Raw genomic sequence first — 16,708 nt, 5'->3', positions numbered from 1 at the left:
ACACCACATATTTTCAAAAGCGCTCCAACGTTTTCGGAGACGTCAGTTATCCACCAGCTTGATAGCTAGCCGGGGTTCAAGGCTCACTAGAGCCCGTGAGAACACCAGACTCCCGGCAAATCGTTTTCAAACCCTCCGCGGTCTTTCGTTACTCAGGTTAAACATGATATATAAGTCACTTAGATAACTTAAAAATGTTATTGTTTGGCTTTTTTCAGTATTTTATTTGTTCCTGAGTAAATCGGTTTGGCTGAGATAAAGTTATAATTTTTACACAGCTGAATAAACGTCAAGCAGACAACTGATTATCAGAAGTGTGAGATGCTTGAGAATATACTCCAGTGTCCCGTTATATTTTAGATAGCAAGGAGCAGACGGCTGAGTTTATTAAACTCACAGATCACAATCTGCAAATTTCATTAAAATTTAATAAACTATCATCTTGTCTTTATTTTTAGTTAGCACATACCTTAAGCACTTAAAGCTGTAAGCTAATGATAGTTATATAAGAGCAGATGCTGCTGGTGCAATAAGCTGTACGTTTTACGTCCAATGGATGTATGATCTGATTAGTCGATTAATCGCAAAAATAATCGTGACTGGTTGACTATCAAAATAATCGTTTGTGGCAGCCCTAATGTACAGCATACAGTCAGTGTTTTTTTTGTTTCTTTTTCCATACTTTCTCTTACAAATGAGCAATTAATTAAAGAAATAACAGTTATTCTTTTAGTATTGCCTTGTATTCCTGAACTCAAAGGACCCTCATTTAATGTAGCAGATCTACAATCATATTCATCAAGAAATTTTTTTTATTTAATTTCATTTGGACTGCACTATATGCAGTTTGTGTCCAAATCATTGCAGTTTAATGTGTTGCCCAGCCCTTAATTAGAAAATAAACATGGAGGAATGCAGCATTGAAATTCTTTTGCAACATGAGACATCGTGATTGCAGGGCTCTATCACAGAGCTGTTGTGTTGCTTTAGGTTTTTTGGTGGTTTTTCAGTGATAGGTTGACAGATTTTCCCACAATTCCAGGATGCTGTGGGCTGAGGCGACTGTGGTTACTCTGCTAGTGTCTCGTTTAAATAGCCAGCGACAGTGGCCATCATAAACAAGCTGGAGCTACACAGGGGTAAAAATGTATGCTGTTGTCAAAAATAATTGGTCTCAGCCTGATCTGTGTGTTGTGCAAATTATGAGAGCATACAGAAATAATCAGGAGGCTCAGAAGAGCAGTAAAAACCATGAATACATTTATTATTGACAACAGGTGATAAGGGAAGTCATCATACTTCTAAAGGGTCCACCAAAACAGACTTTTTTTAGCCTCTCCAAACACTAAAATCTCACCATATGGATGAGTCAACAAAAAACTCCACTAAAAGGTGCACTTTTAATGGGGTGTGACAGCATTACTGTGCCTTCAGTACACTAATACCTGCAGATTACACCCACAGAGTACTACAATAAACTTAAAAAATGTGTCACAACTGTATTACACATGGAATCGGGGGTGATTTATTTGTGTTCTTGTAGAATCTCACAGAGGTTGTGGGATTTTGCATCCTCTGTGTTGCAAATGAATGGTTTTGAAGCAATTACATGCAAACAGTTGCAGCTTTCATGCCTCTATTTAACTTGCTGAATATTTCACAGTGCTAGAGGAGAAGAAGTAGTAGTAGAACTTGTAGAACCTCCATTTGATTAAAAAACATATATTGTAGTGTCTTTGGTACTATATTGTGAATATGTGGGGTCTCCTTACATGATTCTAATAAATTATTTCAGTCTGATTTTTTTTCTTTTTCTTTTGGAAAATTTGTGTCTGAGACATTTTGAACATGACTTACATGAAAACTTTTATTTAATATGTCCCCTCACTTGGGAATGACCTGAGTTTCTCAAAGGAAAAAAAAGAAGACCTAAACTGACTTCCTCAGATGACTTACATTTCCGACTTCTGAATTTCCCAGGCTTTTTACTGCTGACAAATGTATTCTGTTAGCACAGCTCACAGGCTTTGTAACAGAACATTGAATGAACTACAGCTCGAACGTGCAGCGTATACCGCCTTCCTTCTACCTCAGGCTGAATTTAATGAATTTTAAGCTGGGAAACTGAATCTGTACCAATCGGGTAGCTTGACTGTTTTTTATCATTTGAAGGTCAACCAAATGAAATGCTCCGGTAACTATCCATAACAAATCATAGCAAATTTAGTGATTTTTCTTTTTTTTTTTTATACATATCATCAGCATAACTGCCTTGAAATACATTTCCACTGATAATGAAATAAAAAGCATGATAATGAAAACACTCACGTATAATAACAAGGTATTAAAGGATCTAAAAGGCATTGTGTTGCTAATAGTTGTAAAAAATTCTAGTGCCTAGATTAATGGCAGTGAAAGTGTTCCCTCTTTGTGGACGTCTCTGGAGATCCTAGCTCTTAGAAACAGGGAAGTTAACTCTCTGGAGGCTAGCCCTGTCCCAGTGTCTATTTTTATAGTCCAGTCTCTGATTGGCCAAGAAGGTGTGTATGTGTGGAAGCTAATGTTGTGTCATAAGGTGCCTCTGTGCCATCTGTCGCCCTCAGTGGAACCATCGTGTAGCCCGACCACGCCTTGTCAGTCTGTCTCAAAGAATGCAGAACACAACCTTGGGCTTTCCTTGCTCTCTTTTACTGACAGCTATACAGCAAACATGATGGAGATGCTTCTAAAGAAGAGAAATGAAAACCTTTTTGAAGTGAAAAAGATTCTTTTTTTTTTTTTTTTCCGTGTTGTTCATTTGAGAAGCTATATGTAGTGCGATGAAGTGAATTGAATGTTAATACAATTTTTCTTTTTTTTTAAAATGTGTGTTAGCTCTTTGGATTTGTACAGAAAGGAATGCCTGATGTTAAATGCCAACATTAACCATGGACAGATTTCTTAGCAGGTGTAGTAACAGGTTGTTCATGAGTCACTGCTTGTCTAGTCTATGTGTCGAATATGAACTTGTCTGACTATAAGTGTTAAATAACTGAATCACAACATTTGTGTTACAGACTTGGCGGACCGAAAGATAACACAAAACAGATGACTTTATCACGCTGCGTGATCGTCTCTTGTCATAACTGTCTTTTCTGCCTAAACCTGAACCTTTCCATCAACTTGTTCAGCTTTTGCCTGAACAAGCACACCTGTGTCTAAAAACTCTTAACTGGTGTTGCCTATCCTGATGCTGCATGACAACATCGCTAATTAGTCAGCCACTGGAAATATTTTGGAAGAGGATGGCAGTGTTGCTTAAGAATGCTAATGGCCTGCTGTTATGGCTTAGCACAATTAGATGTGGCATGGATTAATGAGGGACATCGGGAATGGCCTTGAATAACACACAGCATTCTACTGGAGTACAACAGTGTCCTTGTCACAAAGCACTTTACAACTTCAGAGAAGTCAGAATCTGCAATAAGAATTCTGACCATGACCCTGGGCAGGACTGGACAATTAAAATAATTTTATTTTCAATTACCATTCTGGCTTCCAGCACTTATGAAAAGATAATTGAGATAAAGCGATTATTGTGCAGCATTCCTCTGGCAATGATGCTCTTGTTTTGTATTGAATTATAAATATAGCTTGCCAGTTTTCTTTATAGTGGTGGAATTTGACTCCCTAGAAGCCCAAACTAATAGGTTCAGGTGCTATGGTTATTTTTATTTATTTCATTTTGGATTTTTGCTATACTCAAACAACCTCAGTAGCCCAAAATATAAAAAGTATGCTGATAAATGTCTTTTGTTGTTATATAAATATGTATTACTTTTAAGGTCAAGAATCTGTTTTGACTCCTGTCACTGTATTTCCTGTAGCTGCTGTGTTTATTAACCATATGAACATGCACAATAGTTAACAGAAGAGGCCTGTTATTGTCCCTAACCAAGGTACCCACTTCAGCAATTGGTCCCAAGTGTCTTGCAGGACAAAATTTTTCAACAAAAACTATAAAATCTGTTGTTTTTAATTTGTTAAAAAAAATGAGGGTCTTTGTCATCATTCTTGTGTTGTAATAAACAGGGTTTTATTCAGATACTGCAACCAGGAGGCCAGTTTTTCAATTGGGAAAATGTTGTTTATACACATCGGCCATGTGAACTGAACTGAAGACTGTGGAGGCTGATTAGTAAGACGGAGAGAGATCCTATGCATATGGATTTTATAAGAGGAGGAAACATGCTGCAAAAATCTGGTGTTGCAAGAAGCTGTTGACAGCTTGGTTTAGTATTTTGAAATCACACATTAAATGAAATCAAAATAGGGTTATTACACAGGGTTTCTAACTGCAGTAAGTAAGTTGACATTTAACATACAAAACAAGTATTTTAAACCCCATTTGACAGTATAAATATTTCTCTTTTCTTAAAATATTATTTCATCAGTTTAATTATGTTCGATTGATTATGGAACATTACTTTCTACTTTACTTTTCTCTCTGCCGTGCTGCTGTTTCTTCTCTCCTTACAATCTTCACGCTTGATGTGAGTGAGCCGTAACACAAACCCACTCATTTTGAGTGCGGCTTCATGTTCTGGAACAATTGAAGAACATGGTGAAAAAGTCAGTAATCTGTTGAACAGGTAAACGCTTTGATTTCAAGCTTGGTCACTCAGTTTTGTATTCATCATGCAGTCTGTTTGGTCATCTTTAAAGTGGTGTTTGGCTGGTTAATCATATTGTCAAGTGGGAAATAACAGCTTAGCATTTTTTTTGTGTGTAGAGCCAGCACTTAAAACAGCTCATCAGAAACCTGTTTGATACACAGGCACTGTTTTGCTTTGGTTTGATTGGCTTAGAGTGGAGAAAGTGTTCACTGGTCAGCAGGGACATAATCTGAGGACAGGAGAAGGCAGCTGAGGCATCATCGTCTTGGCCACTGTGGTGGTTGACCCTTGTTTATTTACTGGCAAAGACAAATTTTACTGGCATTTGATACTTGGCAGGTGTTTGAGACTCTGTATAGAAGGCGGGACATTGCTATGTGATTGACTGCTGGTGGGTGATGTCCAAATGCTCAGCTGCAGCCAACTGTTTCCATGCCAGCAAGCGAGCCGAAAGAGGCAGCCACGATGAACGTTGTCCAGAATTTGTCTGGTCGTGCGATAGCTTTGGACTCCTGGCGAGCGATTTTTTTTTTTTTTTTTTTTTTTTTTTTTTTTCCACCTGCTATCAGCTAGCTCATGTGATTGTCCTCCTGAGCTCTGTAACCTTGATGGAGATGTGCTCATGCCAGTTTTTATTTTCATTAGTGCTTTAATCCAATTACTGTGTGGTCTGCCCTAATCTCTGAGGGGTTTGCAACACCTCCCTCCGTTCATAGATAACTCCAGAAGTGGCTGCACACACTGTGTCATCCTACACAACATAATGAGCACTCAAGTGCTGCTCTGCCTCTCTGCCCTGCCCCTGGCTCTGTCTGGCTGTATCCGAAATGGTGCATTCCCTCCTATTGATCCTCTTCCTGGTGGAGTCACAGGCAGGCTTATCCGGCTCGTCCCAGCTTGTCTGCTTTCTCAATGGACACACAGAGGGAGCTGTGTGCATGTGCCAGGCTTCGGGGTTCTGTGTAGTCACAGGCATCTTGTGGCTGAGTGGTCATTTTGGCTCCCTCCGTCCAGTCCTCCTACCCTCCCAGTTAGCCCTTTTCCCCCCTCTTTGTTGTTACATTAATTATTAGAGGTGTATGAAAACCTGCCCATTTAGCACAGCCTTATAGTTTTTTATTCTGCTAAACCTTAATGGCTTTCACTCAAGTAGCAAGCGGAGTGGTTGCTTTGTGGGCTGTTTCAGGGGAGTATGTCGTGACTAGCACCATCAGGGAAGTCACAGGAGAAACACTGTAATGATTAATCTGTAAGGATGAGTGTTCTCTTTTTTTTTCTTTTTTTTTTCTTCAGTGACAGACAGTGATGGTTAACATTTCAGTCATTGTTCATGTTACACAGGCTCCCTATTCTTGCCACGGAGAATTCAAACTGTAAATAAAAATTCCTTGCAGAGTCTCCAGTATTCAGCCTCCAAGAATCTTTCCATTTCACTGATTATGCATGTCTTTTTTAGACATAGTGACAGACTGCTCTCTCTCAGTCCTCGCACAGGTTGTACAGCTCTGCTGGAGCTCTAAGCTGGATGAAAATCAAACTCGGGTTTTGGGCATTATTATGTTTTTTTTTTTCACAGGATCATGTATCTGTTTGTTTGAGATGACAAAACATGTTTATTATGGATTGTTTTGGTTTCTTTTGCAGAATTATCTGTTTTTTGTTATGCCAAAATTAATCTGTTTTCTGTGTATTATTATTATTTTTAAAGCTTTTTCTCACCTAATTTTTGAGTGTCTCTGATAGCACAATGTCTATATTGTCTCCTTGGCCTTGTATTCAACCTTCTAAATACTGATTCATTACAGGAGCACGCAGCATGGCATGATGGGTCACAGGCGCTCAGCTCTCCGCCTCCCTGGGCTTTTGTTGTGTGGTGCACAGCTGAGGCAGATGCTGAGGGGCACTCACACTAAATTGCCTGAATGAGGGCAAATTTCTCTTGGCCACTGAAGTGGACTGCACCGTAGCTCACTGAGTCACAGCTTATCTTCAGCACAGAGAGGAAAAGGGATGCAGCTCAGAGAGGCATATGGCCATTAGAGAAAGAGAGAGATCATTTAAACTCATATTTTGGCTTCCGTTCGATGTTAAAGATCTCTGAGCACCATGGCAGTGTTTACCACAACACAAATTATTATGTGAGTTTTGTCCTTGTTTTTTTTTTTTTTTCTTTTTCTTTTTTTTTCCAGCAGACTGTAAAATGAATTTGAAAGTGTCATGTCTGGGAGCGTGTTACACTCAAGTGTAAACCTGGAAAAATAACTTCCCAAATTGAATTTTGCTCATGAATACAGTCGATGAAAATTGAAAAACTGAACCAGCGCACTGAAGCATCACATTATTCCACATTTGCCTAGATCTGTACTTGACACATTTTAATTTTGCAGCGATCAACACGAAAAAGGTCCATGTTTTAGTTTTAAAAAAATTGAATTGTCAGATTTATATAGTTGATTTTAAATCTGTATTTAAGGTAAATCCTTTTTTATAGTGAACGGCATAGGCTACAGTACACACATCTTTTTGGCCTATGACAATATGATAAAGATGATATGAGATAAAATATGCATTATATTAGAATACTTCAATATCACAGCCAAAAACCTTTCAAGCAGCCACTCTTTAACAAGAGATAAAAATCTGAATCATCCCCTCTGTGGCAGCTCAGCTTCTGCTGCCTCAGCCTCTTATTTTAATGTGTTCTGCCCTATTATATAACACATAAATATGATGATTACGTCAGTATTCCAAGTGATATTTTTCACTTTCATTTTTTAACACCTAAGATTCACATAATATACATCCTGTTTTCTGCAGACTGTGATCGGAGAATATTAAAATTTTCAGATATAATTTATTATTTATAAATTAGGAAAAAGAAATTAAGATGATTTGAAAGATAATCCTTATTCTGTGTTATAGATGCTACAGAAAGATCTGGTATTAAAAGTTGAAAGCTTTGAAATGGATCCACATAATTAGGAACCAGTCATATTTCTGTGCTAGGGGTTCCTTTTGGGTTGACTCATAAACATTTCTTTTAGAGCTAATGAACAGTGACTGTAAGCTGCTAGCCATCTGTTATTCAGTCTTATAGTTGAAAAGTAATGCACAAATGAGAGGCCCCAACTGTCTAAAGCCTTGCAGATATCGATGCCTGAGACTGGAAATATAATAAGGCAAGCACCAGCTGAGCCTTTGCTCTTTAGACATCCAGTAGTTTTATTGAATGGTACTGTATAGAGTGTTGAATTTATAGCTCTGTACAGTATGTAGTTAGCTGGTAGAGACATTCAAGCCTACTACCACCAACGGCTCAACCACTGAAGGCAGCCACGGTGATCAGCTGAAATTGTGTGTTCGTTGTTTTGACAGCCTCTTCAATGTAAATAGTCACTCCTCTGAGGCTGCACTGCTGCCTCCAATCAGAGAGGGAGAGAGAGAGGGAGAGAGCGGCGGGCAAGCGGTGATGTCAAAGTAAGGGGAGAAGGGAGCGGGGAAACACGTTTCCATAGCAACTGGTAGAAATGAGTATAACTGTGGTTGAGAGGCATGAACGGCAAGCAAATACTCACTAGTTCCTTAAAACTAGTAAGTTCTGAAACTGAGCACTTAAAGAGCAACTCACAAATTGGTGACCTCAGTGAATAAATGTAGGGAAATATGAAGCAATAAGATTAACATAGCATTAAGCATCAACATAAGATTTAAAAGAAAAGAAATGTGTTTCTATGCATGAAAATGACAGTTATAGTTGTTGTTTTTTTAACAACTATACTCAGTTGAATTAGCATGTTTTGACAGTGTGAGATGGGGAGAGTATTACCTGAGTTACTTTGTAGTTACTTATGTGGTAAAGCTATTAGCAAACCAAAAGAACATTTATGTTTTACGAGATATTAATTTGTTTTCAAAGCAGTATGTTACTGCTAGTTCACGTTAGGATTGCTTCTTATTATTTAAATTGTGATACCATCAAATTGGAAAGTTATCAGACATTAAAAATACAGACTTAAAGCACAGTTTGTGTTTCTTTTAAGCCGAATCCCTGACCATTGCTCCCACCGGAACCTGTACAATAAGCTTCTCCTGAAAGTGAAAGTGAAGCAGCGGCTTGCACTCAAGGAACCATACCAGCTATCAGCGTCCCACAGTCCTGACTTCAAAATCCCATCCAGAACTCCATCTTATCTGGAGGAATGTAAGCCTTCTCTCTAAAATGAGTGCTGCACTCAATTTTTTTTCCTGTGACAGACACAGCACAGGAGTCCTACTGCTTGACCTGCACAAAACAACCATGTATGAAAAAAGCTCCATCCCTCTTCCTGCCAGGAAGGCTGTGGGCATGATATTCTGTACAAACAATAACTCATCATGATAAAATTTGCAAAAACAAAGCGGTTAAAATAAAATAAAATGTCTTGCAAAATGTACAAAATGATGTATTGACTATTTGAAGATGCCTTTCCAATAAATTTTTTTTTTAAATTAAAAGTTAAATTATTTTGGTGTTTAAGGCTTAGACTGTTCATTTCAAACTGGAATCCCAGTGCTACATTTTCTAAGATTAAATGTTTCCCATCCCCTTTTTTTGTAATGAGATGGTTTTCTTGATACCAGTATGAATTAGGAATCAAAATGTGTTCGGAATTTTTGAGTCTGTGTCTGCTGCATTGTGAAACCGACCAATTCTCAAGTCAAATGTTGAAATGCATATAATATTGTCATTTCAAATGGCTTGCTAGCTGTAATTTGTGCATTGTAATAAATAAATCTGGTTATGGTTTGCTCAAGTGACAAATGCATTAGTTGAGTTTTGTACTTGTAATAACAAATCAACACCATAAATTGGCCTAAGTTTGTAAATCATTGGCAGCTTTTGTAGCTTGTTGGCATGGGACAAATCATCACTGAGCACGGATGAGTCAGCCTCTTTCAATATATTATAAACACACTGGCACCATTACTGAGCAAGAGGCTCTTGATTTCTGGAGACAGTTGAATTATAGAATCATTTGCTTTCCGGTTATTTAGAAGCTGCCAATTAAATGCTCTTTGACAGTAAAGCAGTGGCGCACGCATTCTTATTTGTGTGTCCCTGCTGAAAAGCCAAATATGAATAATATAAATTTTAGTAATGTATTATGAGCTTCCTTGACCTCATGGCAAGTACACCATTTATTTGGAGGACACGTTCAATCTTTTGTTTGGTTTAAACCACAGATAGCAAGCTGATGTTTATTACTGTGACTGTCGGTTTGGCAGGCTTAAAGTTTAAGTGTTTGAATGTGTGTGCATTTTTTACGCTGGCAGAATAGATGATGAGCATAATCCCACATGGCAAGTGAGGCGAGTCACGGCTTGGGTCGAGGCTTACTACAACATCCGACAGCCTAGGCTTCAGCACCCGGAGTGTTCTAAGATAACTACAGAGGCCAGAAGAAAAAGGCCAAACTCTGCATAATTTTTTTTTATCCATATAGTGTACTTGCCCTTCACATCTTAGCTACACAGCTACTTCCAAAATAACAGTGTGTTCCTGTGGGAAATGTAGATCTAAGATACAAGCCATGCTAGAAAAGATAGGTTTAAGCTACATGAGGCTATTAAAGGTCCTCCAGCTGCAGCCACTGATTGCTGTAACCCAGGGACATCAATGTACATAATTTTCATTCATGAAATCTTACCCTTCCATTACTGTCGTTACATACAAACGCTTGTACACACGTGCGAGCACATGTGCATGAAATTGTGCATGTGCTGTAGTATAATACCCTATGGCTATTCTGAAGAAATGGCAAACATGATCCTTAAATAGAATCTCGTACATAGAAATGATAGCAGAGTTTCAAGAAGGATTTTTGCTGCCATTTCTGGTCCCCAAACCACAGCTGTATTCAGATAGATGGCAAAACATGTTTTGCATTTTCCAGCATCATGCTGTGATCTGCATTGAGAAGCAGCAAATAAATAAACTATGTAACTGATGATATCTTACCAATAATAATTTCATTTTTTATACATGTTAGTATGAATTTAATGAGATTTCTCCAAGACTAAAACACCACTGTGTGGTTGATGACCTACAGAGTCATGAATTATTGACACTGCAAGCTGTCTCCTATAGTCATAATCAGCCTGCATCCAAATATGACATTGCCCAGAGCTACAGAAAATGTTACATCACAAATGAACTGCTAATGTCAGGAGCATAGTTATTGTTTGGATGCAGAAGAAACAGACAAACATTGCTGGTGTTTTCGTGATGTAATTTGTCATTATTTCATTTAAGTAAGACTTTAATTTGCAGCTTAGATTTTGGGTGAGACAAGCAATCTTAAACCAGTTGTTGGCAGTTGATTTTTAAATTCCAGCCATATTTTGTTTTAGTCAACAACAGCTATTATTTACAGTAATTATCTTTTTTTATTTTATTTTTTTATTACAGTTTGTCTGTTTCTTGAATTTTGAATTTTCTTTGAATACTTCCTGACAACCTTGCATTGTAACTTTGTGTTCCTGGGTTGTTTATTGCATCATAGGCGGACACGTTCAGGTTGATTTGGATGAGGCACTCCCCAGTGGGACGTTTTTGTGTTCATTTTATGTAAAAGCAATTGAATGCCAAGTTGAACTGCAGGGGAATTTCATGTTTCTTCAGAACTGGGTCATTCTTTTCTACTTGAATTGTTTATTTCTCTGTAGGTTTCTCATCCAGTTTATTGCTGGGTGCCTTAACGGCTAGGAAACATAGCACAGGTTTGTGTATGGTACTGCTATATGAACGCAAGTTTTACGAGCCTAAGGTAAGGTTTGGCAATTAGTAGTACATAGCACCTTCTGGTACTCTTTAGACCATCTTCTGCTATCCTCATTTTTAGGTCATTGTTCCAGCGTCAGTATTCAAGAGCCATACTCTCCCTGTAAATTGTTAACGTTTAATTCTTATTGTTTGTGTTTTATGATGAGGTGTTTACAGTTAAAATAGTGCAACTCAATGCGATCAAGCTCAAATATCTAATATGATAAGGAATAGTAAGGAAGGAATGGATGTAAAAAGTTACATTGCATTTACATTCTTTGATTTTGTGCATTAAATTTTGTTTTGAAACTTTACAAACATTTGTTGTTCCTTGGGCAAAGATGTTTGGGGTAAACAAATTTAGTTTTGTTTTTGGATGCTTTATTATGGCTTCGTTTGAACAGAGGCTGTGCAGAGAGAATGAAGATTTTGGAAGATATCGGGGCCTTAACACACAACACAAACAGGACGTCATTTATATGTCTCTGTTGAATCTATATGTAGAGCCTTCAGCATAGTTATGGTATTGGCTGCATTTATTCTTGGGCATGGTGTGCCTGTGTTGGTCTCCAATTTTGCTGTAAAACACTACTTGGAGGTAGGGTTTCTTTCTTTGAATTGGTCTGTTCTCTTCCAGTCAGTTTGAAAAGTGGCTGCAGGACAGTAGAAAATGGGACAGTAACAGTCATTAGCGGCTTCGTTGAGACGATGCGTAGTTATATTTATTGGCAGATGCATACGAGGTTAGGGCTGTGCGATATGACCAAAATCTCATATCCCGATATAAGACATCTATCGTCCGATTACGGTATAAATCACAAAAATTTAACATTTTTTGTAAATTCTGTGAATCTCGGGCAGCTCAAGTTGCGTGAAGTTTTTCCAGCTGGGCGTTGTGTACCTGTAGTCGAGTGTTTTAACAGATGCATGAAACTATACATCGTTAGACATATGTTGTAACGGCTGCTGTTTCTTTGTGAGTATTTATTACACGGCATGCTGCGGGGAAAAGCCGGTTCTAACATTTGAGTCTAAGGTTTATTTTTTTAGCACCTGACGGCTCTGTTTTGCTTCTCATCCGTAAATACTCTGCATACTCTTTTACGTGATTCGGTTTATTTTGAAAAGTCTCAACAGGATCTTGAGCTTTCTTGTGAAAGGGTTATGTGGAAGATAAACAAGCGGACACGCGATGGTTTTACCGTCGTTGTTGCTAACCACAACGCATAAAAGCAGACGTTTGTCCGTAGGTAGTGTGGTTATATTAAATATAAGCGAAAGAGAGAACTTTAAGAAATGAATATAGCCACTACAGTGACCATCAAAACGATGAAAAAATATTGCTGTAAACAGCTTATTTTGCGACAGCACGAAACAAACGATGGCGTAAAATGAAATGATAGATGTTTTTATATCATCATCTGATATATATTGTTATATCGAACAGCCCTATATGAGGTTATGTCTTGGGTTTCAGCAGGATTTGTGGATATGATGCACCTGCGACTCAGATTTGTTGCAGAAGTATATGTATTGTTTTTGGCCTCATAGTTCACTCTCTTTGTACTGTGAATATGCCAAACTAATGAAGCTGAGATGTATTTATTTTTTATTACTGTACTCGTGTTGTAACAGATGAAAGTATTTTCCCCACAGTTTTCTCCTTTTTATTTGATGTTGTCTTTACTAAAGCCAAAAAAATTGTCCAAAGAACCCATACAGATTTTAATTGGACAAACTAAAGTTGGGTAATCAGCTCAGTGTTTGGCTTTTCCTCCATCATGCTAGACTGGGTGCAGCGAAGTCACATGACAACACATGTGGTGGTATGATTTAAAAGGTACCATATATACTGGGAGGCGTACTAACAGATTTTAAACAATCAAATGTAATAACCAACATCGGCAAGATCACATTGATTAGAGGTGAATACCGGTTTTGCTTTATTTTCAGTTAATTGCCGAGATGTACTGGCAGTTACCTGACAGCAACATTAGCCATCTGTTATCATTAGCCTTTAGTTATCATTAAGGTATCTGCTAGCATCTGTGGCAGATAATAAAATGACAGTAATGTGTGAGCTTGGAAGCAAACTTGGCAGCCCTAACAGTCTGTAACATTGAAAGACAGTGTTAATTTAACAGGACACACGATTATGTGTAAAAAGTGTTATGTTTCCCTTGAAACTGAGAAAAATCTACTAGCAAGTAGACAACACCAGTGGCAGTCTATTTTACCAAAGTCACAAGAAACACAGCTGCACACAACCTAAAATCAATCAATCTATCTATCTATCTATCTATCTATCTATCTATCTATCTATCTATCTATCTATCTATCTATCTATCTATCTATCTATCTATCTATCTATCTATCTATCTATCTATCTATCTATCTATCTATCTATCTATCTATCTATCTATCTATCCATCTATCCATCTATCTTGCTATCTATCTTGCTATCTATCTTGCTATCTATCTTGCTATCTATCTATCTTGCTATCTTGCTATGCTATGCTATGAAGTATTTTCCTGGTAATTGGTATTTCTACTATGAAAACAACCTGTAATACAGTACATAGAGAGAAGTTTCATCATCTGAAGGCTGTGACTGTTCAAAATATAGTCTATCCAGCAGTTGAGTCATTTCAGTCTGGACCGTTTAGATTAGGTAGATTAACCAACTGGCATACTATAACTGCTACTTCTGGAAATATGCTACAAGTAATGCTATAAATACTCTTAAGGTGGGGAATTAAGAAATATCACAGTTATTGGTAAACCGTGTTTGAAATGTATGCTACAGGCAAAAATAATTTTCCTGCTTACTCTTATCTACAGTTCTACTCCTTTAAGTTCTTTGATGTGGTGATCCAGTCTAAGCTTATTCAATTGTTCAGATTTCCTGTTAGTTACCAATAGTGTAGCCGCTCACTAATCTAATTTGCGCCACCATAGTTTCATAATGAAACAGAAAATATTTACACTCTTTTCATATTAATATGAAAAGCGTATTTCATTCCCTGTAAGCTATTTATTGCAGCCAAGAGCTTGCATTCAAAATATTTGCAATATTTGTTTTCCTATACAATCTGATTGTGTGGGAAATGTATGCATATCAAATTTCTAGACCACAAATTTGCTTCTCTTCAATTTTGCCACCCTCTGCTTTGAAAGAGTTTTTGCCCTTTAACAAGATGAACTACAGTAGCTTGTTAGCCTCACTAATGTATGAAAAGTGAGCTGCTCGTTGGAGAGCAATTACCCTGTCTTCATAACTCTCAGCGAAGAAGAGCAACGGTTCTGCCTTCAATCTGAGAGAACCAATTAGTGCTTGGCCTACAGAACAATTCCATTTGGAAAACTCTCAGATGGTGCAGGTGTGTTGCTACTGTATTCTAATACCTTACAGAACAAGGAAAAACAACATTTGTTGAATGGAAGGGAAGAGGATATGGGATCATGTGATAAAATTTCCCTTTGGGACTTGAATGTCAGCCTGCTCGGAGGATATGAAAGTGGTTTTGCATTGTTGATTTTAATAGGAAAAGCAGCATTGTGAAGTATGCTGACAGGCTTTAGAGTTGGGCTCACTGCTTTCTGACTTTGTGACAATAATTCAACCCATACAGTTGGGAGAGTTAGATGAAAAGTATAGGTCATTTCTGTCACTACTCACCAAGTTTCTTTCTATTTGTTTAACAGTTATCATTACTTAGCAGTAGAGCAGGGCGATATGACCAAAAATATTTATCACGATATACATTTGAAAATTTGCGATAACGATTTAACTGACGATATAATTGACACTAGACAAAATGCTTTACAACTCCACAACTTTATTAGTGCAAAAAACCCCATCAACGTATTTTCACTTAAACAAGCAGCTGTTTTTTTATGTGCATTAAAGTTATATAAATATTTAACAAATTCCTTGCTGACAGTTTAACCAAAAGGCATTTCCAGTGGAAACTGGCTGACATATCCTCAGCATAACCATGGATAATATCCACAAAACTAAAAAATAGGTTATACACACACAATACGGTAATATTAGGTAATACAGTACGTGTCACTCTGCGAGGCGCCTGCCTAATATAGCCGTAATACTCCGACAATCCATCAAGCGGTGCGGCTTCGTAGCTTAGCAAAGTCGTACTAAAACATTTGACAGATTTTCGAGCGCCATGTACGACATAAAATCGCTTCGAGGTCAGTAAACACAACCAGAATTCATACATAAGGCACACGGGATTATAAGGGGCACTGTCGATTTTCAGAAAAATCAAAGGATTGATTTTAATTGTGCCGTATTTTCCAAACAACACGGTAATAACGACGGCCCGCTAGCATGCTCTACCAAAAATAGTGCTTTGTTGTGTATCTGACATACGAAAGCTAAACCAGTTCCACACCACTGAAGTTGCAGCATTTTTACAAACCAATTCTGGTTCATCCGTTTCATTTAACGATCCACTTTCGCTCTTCTCATTCTGCGTTGCCGCCATGTGCGTATGAAAACAAAGGCACTGCGCGTGCGCGTTTTACCCATGTTCTATCGCGATATTTCATTTTCCTATCGGTGCCCAAAATTACACCGGTATCACCGTGAACGGTATGATATAGCCCAGCCCTACTTAGCAGGTTTACAGAGAATAGATTGGTACAATTAGTTTACAGACCTTGATTTTGGTAATGAGATGAAATTTTTTCAGGCTTTTACAAGGCATCTGTTTTATCTTTTGTTTGTCTTCAAACACTGCAGTGGTGAGCATTTAGTGTGTTATAGGTCATCCTGCAGCCTTTGCATTTCTATTTTATATTAGAGTACACTGTATATTCTGAGTTGATTGTTTTTTACTGTACCACTTTTAACGCTCCCCCGAGCAAATTCTCAAAGTCGTATTACTGTTAAAATTTCAGGGGCAAGTAAATGCACAGAGAACATTGCCATTTTACTCAGTGTGCTTAGTGCTAGATGCTAATGATGTTAGTTACTGTGACATTCCTGCTTTGTAATGTAAAATCATCAGCTGCCCCACATCCTACCCCTCTGCATAATGGCCACTTCACCTTCCTAATCCTAATAGTAGATCTTTTCTCCTCTTATCTAAGGGAGCTTATTCCATTCAACCTTTGCTGGACTATTTTCTGTATTAAGCTTCCTATAATGGACTTATCACATTAGTCAATTTAAAAACATTTTCCGCAGCCAAATTTTGGTATAATTATTATATTTTACATTTCTTAT

At 37.7% G+C, this 16,708-nt stretch overlaps 1 protein-coding gene across 15 annotated transcripts in view; it reads left to right on the top strand.

Annotated features, from left to right (window-relative positions):
- The window catches only part of ncam1b (neural cell adhesion molecule 1b), a 79,269-nt gene that overhangs the window by 16,225 nt on the left and 46,336 nt on the right, over positions 1-16,708 (top strand). The gene's annotated exons all lie outside the window — the stretch shown is intronic.

The sequence above is a fragment of the Astatotilapia calliptera genome, chromosome 14, assembly GCF_900246225.1.
Source record: "Astatotilapia calliptera chromosome 14, fAstCal1.2, whole genome shotgun sequence".
Lineage (NCBI taxonomy): Eukaryota > Metazoa > Chordata > Actinopteri > Cichliformes > Cichlidae > Astatotilapia > Astatotilapia calliptera.
Note: the sequence above shows the minus strand (reverse complement) of the source record. Positions and strands in the feature narration are given on the sequence as shown.